General features: G+C 38.4%; 1 pseudogene; it reads right to left on the bottom strand.

The window, feature by feature from the left end:
* LOC139723722 (pancreatic triacylglycerol lipase-like) overlaps positions 1 to 26,916 on the bottom strand; it is a 37,583-nt pseudogene that overhangs the window by 4,762 nt on the left and 5,905 nt on the right.

The following is a 26,916-nucleotide window of genomic DNA, read 5'->3' as shown; positions in this document are numbered from 1 at the left end:
CTGAAAACGCAGATTTCATCACTTTTTTTACCTTATGCCATTATTATAACTAATAGAAAGGGACAAAATGATGACCGCTTATGAGAAAGAAGGCCTAAGTATATTGTACCAAGGAGCCATCACACAATAGATCCTTGATTGTACCTTGGTCAGTAGAGCGTTCTTCATGTCCATAGCCCAGTCGCTTGTGTACTCGTCCGTGTAGCCGTGAATAATGAACTTGGTGTCTCTGCTTGCCGAGAAGTGCGAGGTCCTGATCGACTTCGACTATTTCCGTTCGAGCTCCTGCCCGGAGTTCGTGTTGCTACGAGTGAAGAGCCAGAAGAGAGTGTGTATGTCCTCGGGGCTCTCCGGCATGGCGTGGTGACAGATCGGGGCGCCGTTCCCGTAGCTGAAGCTGCCCAGGTCGTCGTACGTCACCGTGTCTGCTGCACCGTCTTGTGATTGAAGAGGGTATAGATATTGATCCGGAATGGGCAGTTAAAATCTTTTTCCCCATAACATACCTGTGTGTTTGCTGGCCATCATCCATTTCCATTGTTTTGGATAGTAGACTTGGCATGTAAGTAAGGAGAACCGTAGAGGAGGACAGGCAACAAGACTTGGTCCTAATCAACAGCAGGGTCTAACTCCTTGTGTCAGACGATTTTTTTTTGAATGAAGGTGACGAACTTGTCATTGAATACTCCCAATTCACGTGCATAATACGTTCAATGTAACTTGACGGTATTATTTTATTCTACACACAGTTGTAAACTTGTAAATGGTTGATCTCGTAATGTGTCATATCTGACCTAGGAAATAGAAATAAACGTCAGCAAGAACTCTGGAGACCCAAAACGATAACACAAAGAAGACATCTAGTTACAGCACATAATTGTGATCGCTAGTAAGGCTGATGCATTTCTATTTAAGAACAATCTTTCAGAGGTGACGTCTTGAGAAGAGCCTAACTGTTGCTTTTCCACGGCAATTGAGAAGTTTTTTTTTTTTCAAAGTGGCATTAAGATTACTCTTTCTTTATCAGCACCTTACACAATGTTACAGATTCTGCCAAGAGTCAATTCCGTCAATGACAATGACAAGGGAAGTGGTGAGGTAGAAATTTGAGTTGCAACTGACTGCAAATTGCCATTAATCGACGAAGATAAATACCGATTATTTTTTGCTTGAGTAATAGCCACGATAAAAAAAAATATATGGCCATACGTACTCGTAGGATTCGAATCCATGGCCTCATGATTGCTCTATAGGCGTCATATCCACTAGCGAGCTTTCGATGAAGCCCGTGATGTTTCTGATCCCTAGACGTAGAAGCGGGTACTGCGTATTTAGTCAAACTCCATCATGTCAATAACTTCTTAATCTTTGTCATTACTCAAACATTGAATAATCCAAAATTGACCTAAAGAAATTGTGAAGATGACTTGTGATTATGAACGAAAAAATAACACAAGACAAAACAAAACCCTACGAACTGAATGATAACAACAAGAAGCGTTTAGGTATTTGGTATGTTATGTTTGTGTACCTTGAAAACTGCATGCAGCTAGAACAAGGAAGGTGAGAAAATGAAAGAACCTCATCTTGGTGTCGTCTGACCTGGTAACTGATTTCCACGCGAATCTAAGCTGACGTCCAGCGTCGTCTGCTTTATAAAAACTTTGGCGCGCACGTGGCAGACGATATGATACATATGACTTTGGACCCTGAGTTTACTCATCATGTGTTGTTAGCGTAATCCTATTACAATGGCTCATCTGATCTACCTTGCTTCCGTGAGATGGAAAAAACCTCTTCAAGTATAATGCATGAGAGATAGTGTATCAAGATTATGTTTTTTCCTCTTTCCCCCCATCTTGTCTGCTTGAGAAAATGAAGCCATCAATAATATTGTCGTTCATAGTAACAGCCACGATTCAGGAGATGTGTGTAACTAGATCGAGTGCAAGACCAAGTAGAAGTGAGCTCGTTGCTTTTTCTCTACTGCCAAATTTGTTTATCGAAAAGGAAAGTGATCGGATGAGACATTCCAGTGTAGAAATCGCTTGGGTGTCTAACACGTTAGAGCTATACAAATGTCAGGGGTAAAAGTGATTGGGAATTGAACATAAATGTCGATACAAATATTGCATATTTATGTCATTGCACATGAGTATTGCTGTGCGCATTCGTTAACTTTGCACCCCCCAAAAAGTATAACCTTGTGCATCCATGAATTCAGAAATGTTAACCTCTGACATTTTCACTCTTGACATTTCTACCAATGTTCTTTTCACCTCGCACAGTCATTATCAAATGAAACGTACCATTTGCCTCTCGAAATTTCTCTCTTACTGTGAAGTTGTGTAACAGAGTCATATTTCTTTACAAGATATCTCTTGTGAAATTATGGAAAACCCTTTACAGTTCGTGAGAATTTACCTCAATCTCCTCTGTCAACAATATCTTGGGAGAAACAACATGTGTATATTCTTTATGTGTATCACAATCAAGGTTCATTGAAGAAATCGCATTTACAGTTACGTAATGCTTAATCTGCGTATCTGTCATTTCTTGCGCTTAAAACGTACGAGTCGAAACAAAGCGAATAATGGATGGAAGAGCCAAGAGCCTCAAGGGCATCTAACGAATAGAAAAAGAGATATTTCATGGTCGAATCATGCGTGCGTTATGTCTTGATGTGGTCAAGTATTGTGTACAAGAGTTTTATTCCTCAGAATGAAGGGTAATATCATTCAAAAGCATGAAACAATATTGTTTGAACTAACTGAAGAAATTCTGATGATTTTTCAGTGGAGATACCGACAAGATTATACTTGAACTCGACGTGCGATGCTGACAAGGTTATATTTCAATCAAAGGGAGCGTGATTTTCCATGAAAAACAAAGTACTGTATAACTAAACTTAAAGATAAATATGCACATCTAAACATTTTTTCTTTATCTTTTCTTAGAAACCTAATCCATTCTTCTCTCTTTAAGATAAATCTGTTCTCTAGGTCGACATAAGTGGGAAACGATTCTATAGGATATGGAAAGAGTATAATTAGGGTATTGATAGGCAAGCGTATACAGAATATAAAGGAGGATTGAACAAAACTGACAGAACTGCAAATTTCGCATTACAATGCATTGTATCTTTTCTAAGGATATGAACTGTTAACATATACACTTTTCTATTTTTTTTGCAATTACGTACGCTTAAAGAACGGATTATCCTTGTCACTGAATAAAGCTGAGATGAATGGAGCCCAGTGTCTTTGTCTTGAACAGGTGTGAATATGCAATTATGTCATCTGCATAACATGCTCCAGTCCTTGGTGAGTGAGGCAACTCATTCTATCTCATGGGATAAACTTTGATAATGCTTGTTCCTTGAAACATGCACTGAGACGTAAACGGTAAATAATCCCTTTGAAATTAAAAAAAAAGTATACTTATTTAGCAGCTGATCCTCAGGAAACCGAAAGCTGCGAAGAGGTATAAGCCTGAATACGCACGAAAAACCAAATGACAAAATGACAAATCATTTCATCGTCGTCGTCGTCGTCGCTGTTGTAGTAGTGATATTCTTGTTGGGTAGGGTATTGCTTGCATTAACCTACATGAGTACACCAAACATTGCCTGAGGATCTCATATTGTATAGTATTAAAACTTCTATATTAAAATTCTGGAAAGTGCTTCTTCTGTTATTGATTATTCCTACATTTTACACAGCCATATTACTGTGCAATATCATATTCGTATATAATTTATAATGTTAATGAAATAGCTGAAAACTGATGGAATTGCAAAGCACTATTATCATATGCCATACAGAAAAAATCAAGTCAAATCAAATCAAATCAGATCAAATCGAATCTAATCAATTCAAATCAAATATATCACGCCGTGTATATATTTGTACGTGTGGTTTGCAGTATCAATTCACACAGATTATCGCAGATGATTATAGGTAGATATTTTTTATGCCTCCGCCACGAAGTGGTGCCGGAGGCATTATGTTTTCGGGTTGTCCTTCCGTCCGTCCGCTTTCGTTTACGCGATAACTTGAGTAGTATTTAGTGGAATTTTACCAAATTTGGTCCAAGTATGAAGAATGATGAGGCAATTATTTGATTAGATTTTGGTTGAATTCGGTTAAAGGTCAAAGGTCAAAGGTCAAGGTCAAATCATGCAATTGTATCCGTTACGCGATAACTCAAGACTGGATGGAGCAAATTTCACCAAACCTTGTTGGAGGATGATGTATGATGAGACAATTACTTGATTAGTTTTTCAGTGAAATCGGACAGAGGTCAAAGGTCAAAGGTCAAGGTCAAATCCTAAAATTTATCTGTTTACGTGATACCTCAAAACTGGATGAAGCAGCTTTCACCAAACTTGGTCCAAGGATGATGTATGATGGGACAATTAGTTGAGTAGATTTTAGTGACATTGGCAAGAGGTCAAAGGTCAAAAGGTCAAGGTCAAATGCTACAAATGTTGCAATTTCCCCATATCTATGCAATGCCCGAAGGTATTTTCTTGAAACTTGGTGTGGACATGTACTACTGCGTAAAAATTCTCCAGAGAGAGTTTCATGTCATAAGGTCAAAGGTCAAAAGGTCAAAGGTTAGGTGAAAATGTTGCAATATCACTTTTCTCGCAAATGGTTCAATGTATCTTCGTGGAACTTGGTATATACGCATGTACTGTCTGGCAGGGATTATCTAGGGATTTTAGGGGTCATGGGTCAATAGTCAGGGGTCAAAGGTCAAGGTCAACTCCTCAAAATGTTACTATTTCCCTCATATACTAGATTATGCAATGCTTGCATTTTTAGTTTCAAAACGTAATACATGCATTACCTAATGGAGATTCCCCCCGGAAATTTCCAGCCTGAAGGCCAAAGGTCAAAGGTTAAGGGTCAATGGCCAGGTTTCAATACCCCCCCCCCCTCAAAAAAAAAAGAAAAAAATCTATTTTGTACCGTCATCACACTCTTTCTTCATACCTTGGGAATTAATTTGCTCAATGCATAAACTTCCCCAAAATTCCCCAAATATGTGTACCTGTACTCTTAGAAAATTATAGCAAACCAGGTTCAAGACATTTCTGACAAACCTGTCATTTCAATATTTTGCCAGTTATGTGAAACTGTCATGGATCACACATTGTGAAGACATTGTACTATACGCCTTATTGGGAGAATCATGCATTATGGCGGAGGCATCAGTCACCATAGCGACATTTCTAGTCTAAATTGAATTCACTTATCGTATTTCACAACAAAATATACCATATGTAACTAGTCAAAAACAAAACAAACATTACTAAAATACAGTTCGAGACATAGAAACTGCTTACAAGAGTATGATAACTATGCGATGGTGCATGAGAAGGTATATAACGTATATAACGCAATGCCTAATACCTTGTCTAATGAAATGACGGAAACAAAGCTTAAGTCGATAACGAATAAATCTGATTATCATCAATAACAAGCAACAAAAAGGGGAAATACAAAAAAAAGTTAAAGAGCACCATGGTTACTGGAGTAAGCACCTCTTTAATTCAGGGTTGAGGAACAAGAATATACAGACGTCTCAAACTGAATCTCAATGAGGCTTGAACGTCAAAGGATTATGAGACAATGCTAGTATTATTAACATGTAACAGATGAAATGGTTTCTTTGTCTTACCTTTCTATCGATAAAGATTTACTCTGCGTCAGAAAATGGGGAGGGAAAGGCTAATTGTGACGTCAACAGCGAGGTCATTCTAGACTTTAGGACTGTTACAGTACTTTATATGTCCCTTTCCAATTGCCTGCATCCTAAACCTCTGACACGAGCATAATAAAGTTTGGACCCTAAGATTTCGCTGTTAAAGGAGCATTCAAGACAATTTATACAGTTTCACATCATGAAGTACATTAATATTGATAGTGCCATGTATTTGCGGAATTTATCGTGGTTCTTGAGCTGAGAAACGAATACACTGAAAATCCTAAAACTTATACACTGAACGAGGATGATGACATAGGAGACTCAGATATTGTAGCAATGTAGCAATGTAATTCATTGTAATACCACCTACTTAACGACTTCACCTACGCAATGTGCAGAATTTATGAATGCTTTCTATTTTTTGTGTGCTTTCTTGAACATCCAATCATGCATTCTTATGTGAAGCTGTTGTGTCATCATCCTCGTTCATTGTGATTTGTAATGCATTTGAAAACATTCTTATTCCTCATCAAAACCACTATTTAATACTGAAACTTCGTACCCAGTATAACCAATTTACAGTTGTTCAAATGTAAACGTCTGAAAATAACCCGGAAATCTCTTTTAATCGTCTGCTAAATGCTCTCGAAATAACCAATGAGTGATTATCAGTTACGCTTCCGATAACATATTCTGTTCCAAAACGCTAGAATACAGTGGTTTTTCTCCATCTCCTAAAAGGAGACCACCCAGTAACTTATTTTCCATCCAAGAATTTTAAGGAAAGGACGTAAAGAAAGGCATTTTGCTTGTAATTACTTCCAGGATTTCTGTCTCCCTTCTTTAGTACTTGGACAGTATTAACTTTTGAGGAACATTACCAGCTGCTTTAGAAAGATTGGCTATATGTGAAAAGAGTTTTACAATTCGGGGATTATTTTTGTCATACACAGATTACTTCAACCGTCGTGACCTCTTGCAAGTATTCACTAAACACGGATAGGTAGTAAGCTGAGGGGGGAGGGGAATGTAACGAGTTGGGTAGGTCAGCTGGATATACAATTTGTCAGCTTGTCCACTTTACTACATACGATCTTCAAGATACTATAATAGATATACTACAAGATATACTATATAAAAGATATAATGGAGATTTAATTGTAAGACTGATATTCCGAGATAACTGCCAGACGCATTTAGTATACATATCGTTGTCTTTGGTGATAGACTCGAAAACACTGAACTCGAGTAACTTGAATACCACAAATCATAAGTACAGATTGCTCATAATTGTACATGCTAATTTAAGCCTGGCAGTGTAATTGCATTTGAAACTTAACGTGATGTCTATATCACATGATGCGAAGCTTGCATGGAACTTCTTTCTTTTTTGTTATTTTATACGACGTCGTCAAGCGTAAACCATTATAAAGTGATAAGAAGGTGAATTGTTATCTTAAAATATGTTGTCAATAGTCGCAAGTTGTAGGTTTAGGAGTGCATGGGTGGAAATATCAAACGGAACAGTAATTCTAAAGCCATAGTACGTCAAAGCAAATCTTTGCCTCAGGAAACTTGAGAGGAAAGCACGAAAATAAATGCTCAGATGAACAACAATTCACAATAACACCTCGAGATTCCGGAATACACGTCATTGTCGATTCCGTATTTTGTTCAAGCGAGCTCCCGGACAACGTAAAATATCGCCCCCAACGTTCGTTCTTTTCTCTTTTTTTATATTACTAATATTGTGTTTTTTTTCTTTTTGCAACGTGCAAACCCTCCACGTGCGATGGTACGGAATTGCCCTTTATAGCTAAACCTCGACCCAACTGCTCGATCTCTGTCTTTTCGATGGAATCAATTTACCCATTATGATACGCGCGATGGTTGGTATTATCCAAACTTTCCCCCCATAATGGAGCGTATTCTTTTGTGAGACAGTTATCGAAAACTGAGACTTTCGCGATGTTATTTTCATGAGAGTTCAGGACAGACGATGCGTTATGCCATGAAATATTCACAGCAACCGATGAAGAAGACCACAGTAGGTGGACATTTGTCAGTGTGATGAGAGTCTTAACCTTTGGCTTTTTTCTCACTTCTTTCCACTTTCGTCCTTTTATTTGTAAAACAAAATATGAAGAAAAAGAAAAAGAGAAAAGGTCACTCAGCCCCGCTGGTTCACAAAAACTCAGGCATCGAATTTCAAGATTGATTTGTTAGCCGGTACTCGCTGCCTCGTCGATACCCCTGAATTATGGATGCAATATCATGGCTTTGAGCTGGTAGGATGAGGTGTACATGGGTACTTTATTGGGTAGAAAATACTTTATGGTTTTAAGTATGATCCCTTTCCTCCTCAAAGACCGAAGGCAAAGAGATTTGATCGATCTCGCAGTAACGCCTTGATTGTGCACAGAGGCGTTATCGTGTGCATAAGATGAACGATAGCTGTGTAGCTTTGAGAAATAAGGAAAGACTATTTTCGTCACTTTGGTGTTGTTGTTTTTTCCTTCCATTGTCTACGCGCCTGCGCGAGCGTGTGCGAGTTCTTCATGCCGCGCTCACCACTTGCGGGCGTGCTGATGTACCTTTATAATCATTACATACATGTATTTCGATGTTATGAAATCTTAGATTCAATAGCCTTAAACCAAAAATGTGTTGTGATCGTGTTTTTTTTTCATAGGTTTTGCTTGGTATTTTTCACATCACTACTTTCGAATGCTATTCATCGCATGCATTTTACAGCTAAACCAGATGCACATTTACTATTAATAGTTTGATAACGATATTTTCGGCTCATATGGGACGATTCACATCACTCATTTGCATCTGCACTTTTCATATTGTTGTTGCACCTCAACTGTTTTCATCTTCTTTCATTTTTACAACGTAAATCTTTGGGCATGTTGAGTGATCATTCCGAAATACTGCCACAAGGTGAAAAGGATGGTGAGAACCCTGGAATTCTAAAAATATTGTTTTACTAAACGTGTTTCGTAGCTCCCTGGCGAAATTATGAATCAAGTTACGATTGGGAGAGGCTGTCCGGCTCAATGATGTATCGTGATTATATTTGGGTAGATAGAAAGAACAACATAATTTCCGAATATGCCATTCCCCCCTTTTTTTAAAGCAATTTTTGCTTTTAAAAGTTAAAAAAAACTCAGACATTTGCCATGGCGATGAACAATCATGCTGCCCTCTTCAGGATTCCACCAGTCACATCGTCATTTCCTCCTCCTCTTCCTCCTCCTCCCTCCTCCTTCTACCCCATCATGTTGACTAATCTTGACGTCGTCTACCATCATGCTTCTGGTCTTCATCGGCAGTCATTCATTACTCTCCTCCTTCTCCTCGTTGATGTTGTTTTTGTAATGCATTTTCCAGTTATTTATTCGGAGAATAGACCTTAAACATAGACAGAGAGAGAGAGAGAGAGAGAGAGAGAGAGAAGGGGGGGGGGGGGGGAAGAGAATCCAGTCTCCCTAAGTCCTTAGCAGGTTCAGTGCAGAGCATAACTTTTACTTCAAACTCTTTTTGAACATGTCGCAGCTACTGGATGGATTTCACATCGTGTTGCTCCTGTCAAAACAGATCAAGACAAAACAAAACAAAACGAAGCAAAATAAAACAGTAGAAACAAAATATAGAGAAACAAAAGAAACAAAAAGAGAAAGAAAAATCTTAACAAGTCACTTAAACAAGAGATATTTGAGGAACTCGTTCTGTATCCCTCACTCGGTTTCGCATACTTCGGCAGTGCGTGTTGACATATGCTCTTACATCACAACGTGCGATCTATATGTGAAGGAGCAGGACTGCCGCGCCGAGCTAACAACTCCCCGTGAACACGGTCCAGAACGCCATTACACGGTGCTGACCAGTATACAAAGTGCAACGCACTGTCTCTCATATCTTACATCTCTTCTTAAATTGGACTATTGGTCTTCCAGAGAAGCCCCCTTTTAGTTCTCATCTCGCGTAGCGTTTCCATCTTCCAGTTTGTTTCGTGAGCGATGATGATAGACCTGCTAGGAGATCACGTGAACTATCCACTTGGCGTCTGACGAGGTAGGCATCGTGGTCCCCGCCAATGCCAGCCATTCATAAAGAGAGAAGTGTGCTACCTAATGGTTGATCGTGTTGATCACCCTCTTAGTTGGCGACGCCTTCAATATCGCAACCTTTGCCTAGTCTCGTGTCCAAACCCCCTATTGTCTCTCTCAAACTCCATCCCACGATGTCGTCACCCTGTCACTTCTCTATTGTCTTCTTATCAATATAATCACCATGAGAATTACAATGGATCATCCAATATTAGTACTGACATGATTGTAATCATTGCTGTTGTTGTGTTATGATCAAAATCATAACGATAATTGCTATCGTCTATTCAATAAATTGCTTCTGTACCGGGTGATCTATGACAGTTCCTGGATGTCATACAGTCTTGTAACGAAGTATTTAATTCACCTGTTCCTTCCAATAAACTCCCTTAGACAGAAAATCCACTTAGTCGTTGCTAGGTAGGGCAAGAGCCAAGAAACCGTTATGGTTGATCTTAGATTTGAATACACTACCACTGTCTATAGCGTATTATTTTGTCATGGATCTGTCACCATTATCTATAGTTAGTGATTTTATTGCCAGCAGTAGCATTCCTATTACCTATATCTTTATGACCTTTTATGATTTCATAACCCCCTGTGTTTACTCTCATATATTTCATTTTCTTTTGTCTATTCAGCTACTAACGTGGAAGGCAAGCGGACGATTGAGGATAAGCTTGCTAAGGTGAACTGAATAGGCAAATATTTTTACAGGAAGAGAATGCAGCCAAGAGCCTGAAAGGAAGGTTAACCCTCGGCAGGAGAAGGATCGGAAGAAGACCCTGGCAAGGACAAGGTCGTGAGTAATGAAAGAGACATGACATTGGGGGCGCCCGTGTCTCCAGGATTGGAGGGATACGACATATCCTGTATCAATAACGACCAATGACCTCCCGGGGTGTTGCGATTGTCCCTGTTAACATGATGGAAAGCATCGTGATGACCAATTGTACTCGACGAACTTCGGAGCGGAGGCGGAGGAGGATGAGGATGAGGAAGAGGAAAAGGCGACAAAGGGCGGGAGAGAGATCGAAAGGGAGAGAAAGAGAGAGAGAGGGATTGCGAAGTATGATTGGAGGAAGCAGTGTCTCACAGCATCAGTTTGACTCCTCAGTGGAACTCTTTTGTTTTTCTTCAACGCCAAATGTTGCGAACACCCACAGATATCGATCGATACCACTCTGCTGACTGCCAGAGATTTCCCAGAGATGGTAAATCAAAATGATTAATAAGTTTTGCTGTAATGTTGTAATCTCATCTGTCGCTTGCTCTATTTGAAAGAGATTGCATTTCTTCGTGTCTCTACGTCTCTGTTTCTCTCTCTCTCTCTCTCCCTCTCTCTCTCTCTCTCTCTCTCTCTCTCTCTCTCTCTCTCTATTCATGAAAGAAGGTAATAACGTGTGCCGGATAGCAGCGTTATGCAGTGGATATGGGGTCATCTAGCTATACACACTCACAAGTCATATACAGCCCACGAGCTAGCTAGACATTGGTCCATGAGTAAAACACTCACCAGATAGACACCAAACTGAGCAAGAAAACCAGGCCTACGATTGCCTGGTGTCTTGCTCGTTGAACGTATGGGTAGATCGTGACCTATTTTATTTGCTTTGGAGCTCGTGGGCCATATCGTGGACACTTTAACTCGTGGGCTGTGTGACACATGGGCAGTATGATTCATACCTGCATGTATGACTCGTAGGTTGCATGACTCGAGGGTGGTATGTCTCGTGGGTTGTATGACTCGTGGTTTTCTAGCTCATGATGTGCACCCGTGGATACAACTCCACTATAAATGTCGAACAGACGGTATGGGTTCAAATCCAACCCCATGCTTTCAGGCCTTGGAAAAAAAAGTGTCTATCATTTTCCTCTTGACAGATGTTTCCAATGGACACCAGATGATTAATGCTATAGGGTACTGGGAATGGCAGGACCCTCTGGTAGAACACTGTAGAAGCTACTGTGAATAAATATGAATATCATACAAAATACCTTTTGATGATCACACAACGGAACGATTGCCACTGATAAACCAATTCGCTGGAGCCGGGAGGGGAAACACACACTCCAACCATTTCAACTGACATTATTATTAAAGGTGTTATTACCATTTGCAGATGAAACAAAAACCCAGCTTTAGTGCTTCAAAATAGTTCTAAAATGTGAGTAAGGGATAAAAACAACCTGTGTTAAAATGTCAACCAGTATGATCAATGTTAAGTATTATTAATACCAAATGTGAACAATAGTTATAATAAGATTGTTTTTGGAATGTTAATGGTCTACAGTTATGATATATTGAGAAAAGTGATATCTCCTTCTAATTTAGGCTTAATTGCAAAGTTTTCATATGGTAGGATGTCTTGTGATACAACTGACCTAATACATACGCATCATATGTGATGACTCGAACATTTTTTTTTTTAATATCACTCCTCCAATTGGTATACAATACCTTAAAACGTCTACACATACAAATATTGTATGTTTAGGCATGCAGCAAATGATATTACAAAGAATGTCTAACAAGGTGGATCTCGCGTAAGACTTGTTTAAACATTTTGATATGTTGTAGAACGTTGTTGTAATCATTGTTTAAATCGATTATCCAGGAACAGCTCTTTTAGTGGATGTAAGAGGTCATGATGTAAGTGTGGACTCGACACCAATGTAGGATGATCGACACTATAATTACTATAGACCTTCTTAACTGTTTGGTAACATGTGTATGCGCTTGTTTGTGACTGTTTTGGTCATTAAGTTTAAGGCAATTTTTTATTTTATTTTAATTGGCATAGAATGTGGATTACGACAGTTTCCAGATAGAAAATTTGTAAAAGATTTAGATTGGATTTAAAGAGAAGACTTATAAATGCATTTCAGCTTTTTGTAAGCATTTTCTATCTTCTGCAGAAATTCCCATATAGGGCTATAATGAGAGCCTGATGATGGTTATCGATATCTCTTTTTTATATAAAGTAGTACAGAGTTAAGTGTATCTTCTGCAGACAAATATGTCAATATTTCAAGTAAGAAGTAGTTTTCACGTTACTTCCGAGAAACTCCTTAACACACAGCTCTATAGGCGCTAATCCGTCTTCGAATGTGTAAGGCTGTACGCAACAAAAATGGTTGGGATGACTTCACTTTGCCATTTGAGAGGTGCATATATACGTGGTTGAGAGCTAGTTCTGTTTGAGAATACTCGAATGAAATTTCAGTGTTCCTTTAAACAGACAGATCCGCTGAGGTAGCTATCTGAGTACAGAAGTCGTGGTCATGAGAACAAACAAAGAAACACACACACACACACACACACCCGCAAACATAAACACACATTAAGAATCTCTGCGATTGTACAATTTTTTGAAATGTATTGAAATAACGTTTGTTACAGACTTCTAGCATAAATATCAATCATTGTCAGCCCTCTGGGGCGTTCAAGGTACCAATATGAAAAAAAAAACCAACAAAAAACAAGCCTACTTGCCACAACAAAAATAACATTTGATTATTCAAATGTTCACAATTTTCCAAATATTTCCGTTTTCTTGACGAGAGGATAGACACCAACTGCTTTGTAAGTGACTGCAAATGTCATCAATATGATATGTACAGTATTTTTTATGCCTCCGCCACGAAGTGTCGCCGGAGGCATTATGTTTTCGGGTTGCCGTTCTTCCGTCCATCCGTCCGTCCTTCCGTCCGTCCGTTCGTCCGTCCTTCCGTCCGTCCGTCCGTCAGTCCGTCCGCAATGAATTTTGTGGACAGCGTAACCCAAAAATCGTTTAAGGTATTCTAATGAAACTTGGTATGTATATAATATGCATGAGTGGACGAAGTTGTGCCTATCAACTTTTGGGGGCACATGCTCAAGGTCAAATGCTCAAAGTTCACTATTTCCCCCCATATCTATGCAATGCCGAGAGGTTTTTTTTTTAAAAAACTTGTTGTATTATTGTAATATTAAATAAAGAATCTCCAGAGAGAAAATTTCAAGTCATGAGGTCAAAGGTCAAAGGTCAGAGGTCAAGTGAAAATGTTAAAATTTCACTGTTTTCTCCATATTTTGGAAATAGTTCAAGCTATCTTCATGAAACTTACTACATATGCATGTACCGACTAGCAGTGATTATCTAGGGAATGTGGGGGTCATGGGTCAAAGGTCAAGGTCAACTCCTCATAATTTCACTTATCCCCTCATATTTAAATGCAATACTCGCCAGATTTTTCTGGAAACTTGATATATACATGTATAACCCAAAAGAGATTCTCTGGGAAGTTTCTTGCCCAAATGTCAAAGGTCAAGTGAAGTAACTATCCTCAAATCCCCAAATACCTGCGCTCTTTGGCAGTATACCATCCATCCAATTAAACCCAGTTCAAGGAAAGTGAACAATCAACACATTTGTGACAAACCTGTCATTTTAATATTTTGCCAATTATGTGAAACTCATCACACATTGTCAAGACATTGAACTATAGACCTATTAGGAGAACCATGTATAAGGCGGAGGTATACCAGTCGCCATAGCGACATTTCTAGTTTGTTTCCGTTTGTGTAACTTATCGCAGGTTGACGACCTGTAATGCCAGGTAGAAAAGATACGACAATAATCATGATTAGGTTCGCTGCAGTGAAGCGAAATTGATTTTAAAAAGGGTGGAGGTGGGGTTTCATTTGCTGTTTTGTGTCAAAATGAGAGGAAACAGTATGAACTCAGTGTGCACTCGTGAAGATAAAATTCTCCTCAACCGAAGTTAAATCGTCAGCTACAAGACAAAGAAAGAGCACTCGATACGTACATTCGTATTGGTAACACAGAGAACATTTCAGGTATACAATGTTGCTGCTTGAATAATGATGAGCTGCAATTTTCCACTATGGTTGACAACTTTCACATTCGTATTGAGTGACAACTAAAAATATAGCATAGAGCAGTGCTGTAATTTCAATTACTGTTAGTGTTGCACACGCCATGACCGGGGCTACAATCGTTCGCAGTACATTTTCTTTTTGGCAGAAGAACGTGTTAAACTTTCATTGAATACATGCGGAAACAAAATACGTCATGATTTTCATTGCCTGACTTCTTCATTTCAGTCATTTTATTGTATTGTTATTATGTCCCTATACTTTACGAACTTTACTAACCTTACTTTACTTCAAGAATTCGAGTGTTTGGTAGGCCCCTCTTGAACCATCAAACTATTTGCCTCCACGTCACGGAAACCTGGCTATATATTTTACTAAGTGCCCGAATAACGATTTCTGATATTGATGTGACAGGATATTAGAACTTAAAGCCTTCCAGTCGTTTATGATTTGTCCCAAGAAAAGCCACCGAAATATGAAAGCATAGTTTGAAAGCATGACGTGATTATTATGGGCTTTAAAGTTCAGATGCTGTCGAGAATGTCGCGATCCGGGATATACACACGGTACATGAACGATTTAAGTCGCAAAAAACAACAACCCCAAACACACATGCTCTATGTCTTTTTGGCATTTCAGATCATCTTAGACTGATATTCGTGCAGGGCAGATTGGTCACTAGTGTGTGTGTGTGTGTGTGTGTGTGTGTGTGTGTGTGTGCGTGTGTGTTTATATAATGAATAAAGTATTAACTTTCTCATTTTACAGCAGATTGTCTTTGTGTCCACTTTTCTCTTCCTTAATGTTTGCTTCTTCTTTTTTTTTCACATCAATGTTTTCCATTTTGCTTGTATCGTAGGTTGCTGCTCGTTACTGGTATTAAGTAACATAATTGGTATTTCATTAAAATCTGCTTGCAACTTTACTTAAATCTACATTTAGAACATTAGAGAGGTCTATTAAATTTCCGTACGATAATCTAATATTCATATCATGCAACCTTCGGTAAACATGACAAAAGAAACTAAAGCGAATTAATTCATCATGTTATTAATGTGAATTAAAAGTAGAAGTATGGATCCTTTCGAAGCCCCGTATCTTAATGTGCTGGTGAACTCGTATGATTATAAAAAACAAATTGATCTAACAAAGAAATTTTCAACCATAGCACGATAATGTTCTTGATCGATCATATAATTATGTAATGTATGAAATAAAACATTACAATTTAACAGTATAAAAAGCCTTTAACGTCGTTGTTCTGCTGTTGCGTCACGAACCGTTGTAATCTTCACATCCAGCGATGGCGGCACCGAAACTCTGAAATATCATAACATTTCATAACTTTTGAACAGACTGTCAGATTTCCCTCAAACTTCACCGATGTGCTTTACTGTGATCGCTGCATACAGTCAATCCACATATACATTTGGGGGTAATTTACTCTTTGAAATTAGGAACAGAGGAAACATTCTTTCAATTCAATCTGTGTTCGCTCAATTATGTGAGTGTTGGAACTGTGCATACGTGAAATCATACGCAATGCCAGATGCCAATAAACATGCGTGCTACAGTCAAAGGCACCGCCGGAGTGCAGAGAAACTGTGATGTGCATCTACAACCACGACAAATTTCAGTCCAATTAGTTCGAATCTTGTCGAGCATTTCATTAATGTGATTTCGTGGTTGATGTTCGTGGAGTGGGCAATGAACAGACGAGAAGGATGCTGAAATTTTAAAGATTCTGCGTTAGAATATCAAGACCGGATAAGATATATTACATATCATAATATATATGTGTCTGTGTGTGTGTTCCGAATAATATTAAGTGAGCTGTAGTGACTTCGAACGGAGAAAAAGAAACGCAAATGAACAAAGAAACGATGATAACATCACAATCAAGACATCTGTTTGTGTGATTTTCATGCGGTCAATCCTACATTTTTGACTGTTGGTGATGTATTCAGCAAGTTCTTAGGGCTTCATTTTTACACTACGTCAGACACACTGGACCATGTTGGACCATGCATCTCATGTATGCGTAGATATACGTATACATGTGTATAAATTGGAAGCATCTCATGTATGCGTAGATATACGTATACATGTGTATAAATTGGAAGCATTGTCACTGACCAGGGACGCTAACCTGGAAGCATTAAATTGCACATTACTTGAATATGAGACCATTCTGAAGCAAATCATTTTCACACAACAATAGATATACAATGAACTCTTGAATGAATCCCATAAGGATTGGAACAATCATCTCCCAGCATTTCCACTGACTCCCACTGATCAGTTTCTAGCCTTCCCCTTTAAAGGAGACCTCCGGTTGATTTTCAGATTTTTATACTTGAACAACTATAGATTACTTGATATACTGGGTACAGAGTTTCAGAATTTATATTGACTGGGATGAGGAATAAGAATGTTGTCAAAATTCATAACAAATTGCAATGAGCAAGGATGATGACATTGCAGCCTCACCATAAGAATGCATGAGTTGGGGCTCAAGGAAACAGAACAGAAGAAGACGGTATACATACATTCTACACAGGTGGACTTGTCAATCAAGTGGTATTGTAATGGAAATACACTGTTACATTTCTGAAATACGTGAGGCTGCTATAGCCCCCGTTCCACTATCACGATTTGGACCCCGATCTGTCCCGATCTAGCAGATCGGGAGAGAGCGGCAAAAGCGTACGGGGATAGGAAGCATCGTAGCAGCAGCGTATGGAGGTCGGGGTTGGAGCGGGCATTTTTTCAGATCGGGAAGAAATTTTGAACCGGTTCAAAATTTCTTCCCGATCTCCCCGACCAAAATTGACATTAATTTTAATCGTACAGCAAGCGAGGAGAACGTAGTGACAGCGTAAACGCAGCGGGGAGAGCGTAGTGACGGCGTAAACGCAGCGGGATGAGCGTAACAAGGTCTTTCTGAGCGTAGTACCATCGGCACAAGAACGGGAAGTAATTTTAGCTGTAATTTTCGAAGAAGAAGAAGAGATGAAGAAAAAGAAGAGAAGAAAGCAGCGAAGCAGCAAAGCAGCTACCCAAAAGGTGAAGAAAGAGAGACTGCACGTGGTGCTGAAAGAGGAGGAAGAGGACATAGCAGAATTTTGAAGAATATGAAATCATCTACAACTGGAGGAAGACGGACTATAAAAGCAAGGACATCAAGAAAAAGCCTTGGAAAAATCAGCACGTCTTTGTTTATACAATGCATTGCTGCAAAAGAACCGTGAGTCGAGGAGCCTAGCTCTTCGAGGTCCACAGTATATTTCTTCGGTTCTGCATGCTAATAAGTTGACTGACTGCAGACCGACAGTCGAATCGGGGTACATCGGGGCACATCGGGCACTTTTCAGCTCTCTGAACGGGGTAACAGCGTGATAAAATCGTATAGATCGTTCAGAGCGTAGATACAGCGTGCATCGATCGGATAACATCGGCAACATCGCACTGACAGCGTAGCTACATCGTTCTAAAGCGTACCGGCAGCGGCAGAGATCGTAATGTCTCATTCCCGATCATCGTAGTAAGAGCGTAGCAAGCACTTGGTAGTCGTAACTGCAGCGTACTTAGAGCGTTCTAACATCGTACTGTGTCCAGATCGGCTCAGGTTTTACCCGATCCTTCCCGACCTGAGAAAATTGTCAAATCGTAGCGAGAACGGCATAGTGGAACGGGGACTTATGTCATCAAGACTGCTTAGTGTAATTTGTTTAAGATTTTTCAGAGTATTGGTTTCTCTGCTCAAAGACCACAATAAATTCCACAAATCTATACATGGACCTGTCGATTTATGTACTACACGATGTGAAATTATGAAAATCGTCTGGAATGTCCCTTTAAAGGGACTCTATGATTTCATATAACGGCGACTTTGCGTGAAAACAGACAAGCTAGAGATGAAAGCGTACGTGGTCGGTGGTACCAGAGCGTAACACTGACGGACAATGCCACCTCCACGCTGCGAGATGCGGCAAGCTCCGGCGGGTTCCCAAGGCAACAGCATCCATGCTTTGAAGATGTCGTGGAGCGATCGCAATAATTCCCTCACACTTCAAGTTCTCTTCGATCTTTCTCTACCACGTGATATTTCCTTGCTCACAGCTATGCCTTTTCCTGTGATTCTTTGCTCTATACCTTAGTCGCAACTGTACGCTCTTGAATCCCATTTTCAAACCGCGGCCATTGTTTTCATCTAACACGCTTTCTCTTCGTCGTTTCACATTCATTCGTTCATGCTACCACGTTTTCCACTGCTGTTATTCGTTGTCGCGTTATGCTTATTGTCTGATTTATTCTTTTTTCTTTTTTAGTTTCTTTCCAGGAAAAAAACAAAACAACAACACACCACTCCCCATCGAGGGTCGGACATGATTATTCCATGTATCAAAATGCATCGTGCTATGAACAAAAAGGTGTTGTTTCTCGGTTTGTCTGTCTGTCTATTTCTCTCTGCTTTGCTCTCTACTTTTCTCAACTGCGTTTTTGTCCATTTGAACCCTTCATCCTCATTCCCCTTCCTTTCCAATGTACAAATTATGACCGGCTAGTTGTGCCGCTATTTCTTCAGTTTTTGACTATATCTTCGTCATGTCTTGAATGTTTTTGACACACATCGCACGTCATATTTCTCTATGACTACAGCCATCTTAATATTCTTTTGATGGAGGCAAACACCGTACAATATGCAAGCAACACTCATAATATCATCATTGTCCAGTGATATAGGATTAATAAGGGAGAGCAAGTTGTGTCGTGACCTTTAATTAGACGCTAGATCGTGAGAAATGAAAGATTTCTCGAATCAAAGGTGCGTGAAGAAAAAAAAAGTTCGCGGAGATGAACAAACGGTACAAATGGGGCGATTTAAATCTGTCTTGGGTCGACTATGTCACGCATTTTGAGCTGCTATCACGCACGTCATAATACAAGGGGACTTCTATGGCACGCTCTGTCACATCCGACAGGCATGCAATATTCTACTCCGAAAGGAATTGGTTCTCTTGATTTGAATCCCACAGGAGGAATTGTTCCTGACATACTTTTTTGTTTTGTTTTGCAGTGCCACAATTTGAATGTGGTTGTTTAGATTGAACATATTCCACTTAACTGCAAGACTCGTCTTTCAGTTGCAGATGAACCAAGACACCCTTGTTTTACACACACACGCACACACACACACACACACGCACACACACACACAAGCACACACACACATACACACACACACACATACACACACACATGCAAGAGGCAAAGTTTATTGTCCGAAAAACTCCTCGGTCTGAGAGGTAAAGTGCAGATCACAAGGTAATTTCCTTTGCTTGAATTGTATCTATAGTAAACTCATGCGGTACAATATCCGGGTCTCAGTAAGCTGTGTCTTTATCGGTCTCTCGATATCAAAACATGTTTAGAGGTGTCGTGGCCGAATGGATAAGAGCGCTGGTCACTGAATCACATTAACGTGGTACGGGTTCGATGGTTCGAGCCCCTGCCAAGCTCGACACGTTTCCCCTTCAGTACGCCACTTTATCTACATTGCTGGTCCCAATCGACGAGGATGAATGAGTGCCCGGTAGGATGAGAATGTTTGGTAGATCAACATCTGTATTCGCGCCTGCAAGATGACGACTGGCTGGAATACTCCTCTGGGAGTGGAGAGTGAACACTGTCAGTGCTGGTTGGAAATAATAGTAACCAGTGACCATGCAGGGTGCATGTGCCTGGAGTGGATATGACGCAAATGATTTGCATTTATTATCATCATTCCTATTAAAATATTAATACCGAGTAATCTTTTTGTAGAATAATTTTTTTAAAATATATAAATTACGTAAATAAAGGTATACTGCTTATGTTGTGCCTTGTACGTTTATGTTTTATTATTTCGATTGTAATTTGTTAATATGCCTTTGTGTTGATAGTGTGTGCGTTAAATGGACAAGAGTTATTGTAAAACGCATACAGGGAACATTGATTGGTTATATTCGCTATAGAAACTAAATTACCATTACTGATAATTGTAGTGGCAACTTACTACATCACATAAAATGGCTTTTATGACGCTTTGATTTACAGTGGGTGGGGGGGGGGGAGAGGAAAATCGCCCGTACAAGAAAATTAAAATGGACACACACACCCGCGCACACGCACAAATGATGTATATCGGAAAAACAATCTGTATCATTATGCCAAGTTGAATAAAATGTGTCTGTGGGGGGGGGGGGGGGGGGTCACGTGATCCAGTTGAATATAACAAACGTTGCACATGTGAGGTGAAGATTGTTCCATAGTTTTGGGCCAATAACAAATAAGGCACGATCTCTTTATGAGTGCGTCAATTAAAGAACGTATAAACTTTGACTTTCTATAGAGAGCAAAGATTATCACGTAGGCATGCCAATAGAAAGGCAGTCTTGCAGATAAAGTAGGGCATGTAAGTAGAGGATGTGAAATGAAAGACGTGGAATTTCAAAAGATGTTCTTTTTTCATCAGGAAGTGAATGATACAAGGACGATGTGATAACATTTTTGAGTAATTAACTGTTTAATCAAGTTAGTACTGTATAGGCTTGTAATGTGACTCCATCTTTCTGGGGAAGATTATTAAACAGAGCTTGAAATATTATGAGGTCATGAATCAACAATTCGGGTGCAGTTTTTAACAAAAATACTCAAAACATCAACTGTGAGATTGTAGAGAATGACATCTCACTGCTGTGTGTTATATGGAATGCATCATTCTTGCTAGCGAATTGCTATTCAAATTATAATGTTCCGGGGTCAGTTTCATGAAAGTGTTCTGAAAGACTTGTTACTCATAAGACACACTTGTGAGAGACTTCATGAAATACATTTTACTTCTCTTTCACAGTCTCTGATGGTGTTTATGAGCGACATTGGCCATTCTCAGATTTATGCAAAGAGTTTATTGCATTGAATTGAATTGAATTTATTTGTTCAGCATAAAAAACAACAGAGAAAGACAATGATGAACAATCATGACTGACAGAGTAAAAACAGAACTTTGGAATACATAAAGCTGAAGGGAAGTAGCCAACGAGGAATTGAAAATTTCCTTAAAACCTGGCCGACCCAGATAATCAATTAAAAAATGCATTGGTGGAAAATTATTTCATATTTATAAAAAACGAGATGAACAAATACTCAGTTGCAAGAACAAACAAAAAGCAATACAGCATGATACACAAAACGCTACGTGTACATTACAAAGACAGTACAAACAAAGTGAGTTACAATCATTTATAGAATAGATGTAATGCCAGCCAAACATGTCAAGAACTTAGGAATGATAATTTTGTATAAAATTCTCCTTAAGTTTACGTTTGAATACATTAAAAGAAGTAACTTTACGAATATCATCTGGTATTGAATTCCATATAAGCGGACCTTGATAAAACAGATTTCTGAAATAACGATGTTCTTACTTTTGGCATGTAAAATTTCTCAGCGTTTCTGGTATGATATGAATGAATATTGCAATTTAAGGTGAAATTATGCATCAGAGAATTGGGTAAAAGCTTTCTATGCCATAAAAACATAAGATTACCTGAAATATACTTATATCTATCATACAACGTTAAAATCTTTTGGGAATTAAAAATTAGTGAAGTGTGAGCTAAGTAAATTGAATGGTTAATAACCCTTATTGCACGTTTTTGTAGTTTAAAAAGTCTGTATGCAATAATTGCATTATATATCATTTTAAGAACAACAGTGGGTAAAGAGTTAAGTCGAAAAAGTATCCCAATATTTTTTGAAATGTTATTGCATATAATGTTTATGAGATCTTTCCAAATCAATTTATCATCAATTGTGATTCCCACAAATTGCAAAGACACCTCATGCTTAATTTCCGATTCTGCTAAATGTATACTTATATACTGTGATAGCTTCATAAAATGAACCCCCAGGTTACCGACAGTGTTTGTGGGTTTAACCGCAGCGCTTATTTTCCACATGAAATGCCACGTGTTGGATCAATTCTTCATAACAATGTCTATCCACTTAGAGCCAACTGGCAGAATAAAATCATCTGTGGAGCTTGTGGGCGTTTCACTACATCAAAGATCTGACTTCATCAATGCGCAGTTGAACTTGTCAATGTTATTAGAAAGTGATATTACAGCTTGCTGAATTTAAATGTATGATAAAATGTCACCTACACAGTGTTTATGATACTGGTGACCAACCATGCTTATATAAAAAGTTACGGAGGTGATGTCATTGATTTTAGTTAATCGTATTCCTTATTTGCCTGCACACAATTGGATGGGATGACAATGAAAGCGTAATCATGATATCAGAGCTTACGTATTCATTACTATGTAATATCTAGTCTCTTCAAAATTGTATTGAAGAATATTTTATATATATATATATATATATATATATATATATATATATATATACATATATATATACATATATATATACATATATATATATTTGTACTTCAATAAATTGATATATATATATATATATATATATATATATATATATATATCAGTGAGGCCCTCACAATAATTTCCACTCTGTCTGTAATCAAACTTGATCAAATAAATTGACAACGGAAGTACAGTGTCTCTCGCAAAGTCTGCGAGAGAAAGCTGATGGATAAATGTGTGGCATAGGCGCCATCAAATACGTCCGTTTGGAAATTTCATTTCCAGAATAAATACGATCAAGGATGACTTTAGTAGACCTTGCCTTCGGCAACTTGTCCATACTACCCGGATCGCAGTCTTCTTGTTCGCGCCTTCTTCCCCAAGTTTTTTTTTCTCCAAATTTGGTTGGGACTGCCGAAGAATTCGCCTGGCTACTCTGTAAATATATAAGAATTTCATTTCGAAAACTAAAACGGGTGAAATTTAATTTGTCGCTCTTTTATTCGCAGTCATCATGTTGTGTGTGTGTGTGGGGGGGGGGGGTGGGTGGTTGGAGGGGGAGATGAAGTGTTTGAAGAACGACGAAATCGGATGATGGCAGGTGATGACGAATCGTCAACTTGTTTCTAAAAGACGTTTTGATTACTTGCAATAGGGATTGATAAGACATCACTGAAAGCCCCCTTGGCTACATCGATATGGACATCCTCATCATGTATGTGGGTTGGAGCTATCTGTCATTTTCCTTTCGAAAAATCGCGTAACCCATAATTTTCCGCCATCGTTTCGCTGCAGATGTTATTTACATGTCGTCATTGAATTGGCAGCTCTGAACATATCCCATCTTGTTGGAGGAAGAAATTCTAAAGGTTGATATGGGGACTCGTGTTTTAACTTTTTGTGAGAATTAGAAACCACTTATATGAAATATTAACAAGCATACAATACTAAGACGAATTGAAGGTCTATTTGATGAAAGTCGGTTTTGAAATGGCTGAGATATCAAACAAACAAAATAATACCAAGTAGTTGTAATAAAAGGTGGGACCCCACCTTTTACATGTTTTATTAGGACAACTTTGTTTTGCTTTGTACTAGAATATCTCAGCCATTTCAAATTTTCATAAAATAAACTATGAATTACTCTTAGAATCGTATGCTCTTTAATATTTCATTTTTATGTGTGTTTTCTACTCATTTAGCAAAAAGTGAAAACCTGAATCTCCGTCTAAAACAAAACTATGCTCACCCTTTAAAGTCGTTAGATTCATTAAATCGGTAAAAAAAATACGGAAGTTGGCTCATTATTGAGACAGAAAAAAAGAACTTAAATCAAACTAACTTAATTTAAATTCAAATTTCGAATTCAAATTCAATTCAATTTTTCGACAATATCATGAGATTGAAGGATCCAATTATAACTTTAGAGACTCAGAGACTTTGAACGATTTTGCAATGGAGATAAACAATGATAATAATATCATCAGAAAAGGTCGTAATGAATTTTGTAAATTACCAGTCTGGTTTGATACAGATTATAATATTGAATGATACAGCGTCAGAGGCCCATGCGGTTTCCCGGACTTGCCGGAGTAACCACTGTCATCTAAATGAGCTTGTGTATTCTTGTTTGTTTTCAGTCTATATATATACGCCCTTACAAGAATTATGTTCCCTCCTCTTCGTATATCAGGCATTCATTGTTCAATCACGATGGGAACCCGAACGCAGTGCCAGAAAGTCATCGCATCTTACATTTTTGTATCATAGCGTCGCAGAACTTAAAGGTCCCGTTTACCTTTGGGAGCAGTGATTTAAAAATTTTTCAGGATATCACATTTGATGCATATGTGTAGGTCTGTTGTACCACAAAACATCCTATAATCATATAAGATTTTCGCGATAAAGCCTAAAATATAAGGAGATATCTGTATTTTTCTCAATAAACCGTAACTGTAGACGGCTTAATCTGGAAACATTTTTATTATAACTATTGTTCACATTTTGTATATTTAACAATACTTAACATCGATTATACCTATTCAAATTTTTACAGTGGTTGTTTCTATCCCTAACTCACATTTGTTTTTTGTTTCATCTGCAAATGGTAAATTATGCCTTTAAAGTGGCTGTATGGCCGCTTTTCACAAAAGTTTTTGCGTATGCATACGCATCCCTCGTGTTCCTTAAATTTCAAGACAGTACTTTTTTCCCTCTTTTTTCTTTTTTTCTCAACAGAGGGAGAGCTTGCTTGTCTGACGGTCTGTCCGTGTGTCCGCCTGTATTACGTGTGTTTCTTTGTTTGTGTGATTGTCTGTCCGTCCCTGTCCCCCTTCTCTCTCTTCCCCTCTCTGTTATTTTTTTTTTAAATTTGATTACTAAAACTGCACCAGTCTTTCACTCGAGACTCATTGGACAGTTTAGCACATTTATTTTTATATTTCACTTGACATTGAGGCAATATGTATGTCTAAAAAAAAGGTATATAGAAGAGACAATATGTATGTCTAAAAAAAAGGTATGTAGAAAAGACAATGTGTATGTCTAAAAAGGTATATAGAAAAGACAATATGTATATCTAAAAAAGGTATATAGAAAAGACAATATGTATATCTAAAAAAGGTATATAGAAAAGACAATATGTATATCTAAAAAAGGTATATAGAAAAGACAATATGTATATCTAAAAAAAAGGTGTATAGAAAAGACAATATTTATATCTACCCATAAAAGGTATATAGAAAAGGCAATATGTATATCTAAAAAAAGGTATATAGAAAAGACAATATGTATATCTAAAAAAAGGTATATAGAAAAGACAATATGTATATCTAAAAAAAGATATGTAGAAAAGACAATATGTATATCTAAAAAAGGTATATAGAAAAGACAATATGTATATCTAAAAAAGGTATAGAGAAAAGACAATATGTATATCTAAAAAAAGGTATATAGAAAAAACAAAATATACCGTGGATTATAACTAGAAAGACTATTTCCAACAAGATGTAAAATATGCAGATATCGCTAAAGCAAAACTTGTTACTGCAGGTTTCAGGGAACAAACAGCAATGTGAATACGACTCGTTACGGAGATGGGACACAAAGTAAGAACCTAGAACATAATCACTGATAATCTAGAATCTGAATTGACGTGCGATTTGAGAGTATCTGCAGCCTATTTTCCCCTTGCGATGTGCGCTCCTTGTAACACCCATATTTTGCTATCAGTATTTTTTTCTGTTTTATTGTTCTGTGCTCTTTCTTGAACGTCAACAAGAATCATGATCGTTTATAGACATGATAAAGCTTGCCGGAGCGACAGTCATAAGACCAAGAGGCGGCGAAAATTGATTTTCATCGAACAGCCCGATCAGTTAATTCACCTTTTTCACGAAGGACAGTTTGGGAGGTTCAAGGACAATTTTAATGGGTTGATGACGTCATTTAGGCAAACTCAAATCCTCACGTTCTTTAACTGGGCAGACTTCTAGTGGAAGACTCATCTAGCACCTAGGCAAACACAACGGATGGATGGGGAAAATGACTGCACTGTGCAGAATTCTGCAGAAAGGATGGGTGGCGGTGTAGTTGGGGGGGGGGGGTGGGGTGGTGTGGAAGGAAGGTTTAGTGGGAGGAAAATTTGCTCATTTCTTCATTGGAAGCGAAGCAGGAATATTCGTCACGGCAGGAGATTCTATAGATGAACATCATTAGGGAAGCGCGCAAGGGATCCGATTGCGTTTGCGTTGCAATAAGTAGCTGCGAATAAAGG

The sequence above is a fragment of the Diadema antillarum genome, unplaced genomic scaffold (genome assembly GCF_040938485.1).
Source record: "Diadema antillarum isolate AM-2024a unplaced genomic scaffold, OU_Dant_1.0 scf00000198, whole genome shotgun sequence".
NCBI classification, from domain to species: domain Eukaryota; kingdom Metazoa; phylum Echinodermata; class Echinoidea; order Diadematoida; family Diadematidae; genus Diadema; species Diadema antillarum.
Note: the sequence above shows the minus strand (reverse complement) of the source record. Positions and strands in the feature narration are given on the sequence as shown.